This window comes from Theobroma cacao, chromosome 1 (genome assembly GCF_000208745.1).
Source record: "Theobroma cacao cultivar B97-61/B2 chromosome 1, Criollo_cocoa_genome_V2, whole genome shotgun sequence".
NCBI classification, from domain to species: Eukaryota; Viridiplantae; Streptophyta; class Magnoliopsida; order Malvales; family Malvaceae; genus Theobroma; species Theobroma cacao.
The window spans coordinates 22,981,105-22,983,223 of NC_030850.1; positions in this window are offsets into that span (position 1 = coordinate 22,981,105).

Below are 2,119 nucleotides of genomic sequence, written 5' to 3' on the forward strand. Positions count from 1 at the left end.
CAATTCACCACATTGATGCTAAATCGCTATATAATTGACTTAAATCCTATACTAATGCATGGTATGAAATGCAATAGCCTAAAACGGCTTAAACGCGGTATTAACTTATTTTTGGCACTTTACCCTATAAATTACTAATGCGCTCCATTTTAGCTCTAAATTGTCCCATTCTCTCTCCAACATTTCTAACCATTAATTATAAGCCAATATTCCTCTAAAATCACCAAAATCAGCTCACTCTCTTCCTTAGAAGATTCGGCCAAAAATGGGACATTAACTCGGTTAATTTTCCACTTTGTTTTTCTATCACATTTAACCATTTTTCATCATTTTTTCTTCATTTCTCTTAAAATAAAAATTAGATTATCATCATTGTACCTCATTGCAGATTCGGCCAAGGGTGGGTATTGTGAAAATTTAATGCTTTCTTGCCCAATTTAATTTCTAAACACATTTAACTAACTAAAACTATCAATTTAACTAAAAATCAAAACCTAAAAATTTTAATTTCTCCCCCCTTGAAATTCGGCCAGCCCTTGATGTCACTTTTAGATCTCTCTCCTCAAGCATGCTAAATGGAAACAAAGGCATAGGAAAGTAGAAATCAAGCTAAAGTCAAAAAATCTTATCGTTAGACGCGTGAACGGGCGAAAAACGTGAATTCCCCTTTGAATTTTTCTAGTTTCCCTTTGTTTTCTTTGTTTTCTTCCTTTCCTCTCTATTTCCTCTCTTGTTCTTCCTTATGACTGGCCATCACTTAAAATGGGGTTTAAATGGGCTGACTTTTCATTAAAATAATATTAAACCATTAAAAAATGCCATGTGTCACTTTCCCATTGGTTCGTTTTTAAAATTTCATCCATTTGTTTCCAAATTTTCACCATACACTTGTCCTACATATCCATAGCTTAGATAAAATTCTCAGACTTATCCAAAATCTTGGTGGAGTAATTTTTTAAATTTACACTTTTACCCCCATAAAAGTCAAAAATTACATTTTTACCCCAAAAACTGAAACATTGCTCATAGACATATTTTTCATCCCTTATACTCATACCATTCTCCAATTTGTCAAATGTGATCTAAATTTTCTCAAAATCTCAAATTTTATCCACGAGTGAAAAAATTACGATTTTACCCCTGAACATCAAAATTTTCAATTTTCCTCAAATGAACCCTCGAACTCCGAACAATCATTTTTAGTCATTCCTTGACTATAAAAATATTAAATTTTGTCCTATGATTTCTATTTGAACTAGTTCGAGGTTAAATGAATTCAAGTGTACCGTTAGGTACAATATCGGGTTTCATCTATTCTTAGGGACTTTCTTAGCATAATAACATGCTACTCAGTGCATGTATGTTATGACATGTATTTATAGGGTCGGGTTTTACATTTATTCTAAGAGAAATGAAGAGAAAATGATGAAAAATGGTTAAATGTGATAGGAAAACAAAGTGAAAAATTAACTGAGTTAATGTCCCATTTTTTATTGAATTTTCCAAGGAGGAAAGTGAGCTGATTTTGATGATTTTAGAGGGTTATTGGCTGATATTTAATGGTTAGAAACATTGGAGAGAAAATGGGACAATTTAGAGCTAAGATGGAGCGCGTTAGCAATTTATCGGGTAAAGTGCCAAAAATAGGTTAATACCGCGTTTAAGCCGTTTTAGGCTATTGCATTTCATACCATGCATTAGTATAGGATTTAAGTCAATTATATAGTGATTTAGCATCAATGTGGTGAATTGTGTAATTTTTGCAATGTGTCTAGGAGGAGAGCCTTCCGGTAAAGGCAAGGAAGTCATACCCGATGAATAGTGATCGAGGCACCTAGAAAGCATTTAATTTGTATAAACTGTGAGTAAACCTATTATTATTGTTAATTATGTAGAGTTTATTTTTAAATGCTCTTTATGTATTTTATAAAACGAAAATGAGATTAAAATGGGACTTTTGATGTTTTAGAAATAAATGTGACAAATAAATATATTGTGTTGATTATCTGAAATAAGAAACTTTTGATCATGAAATTGAGTAATTGAAGGCTGCCAATGGTCTTGAAAAATATATTTTCCTATGAATGGCTTATGATATATGAGTATATGTGGCTATATT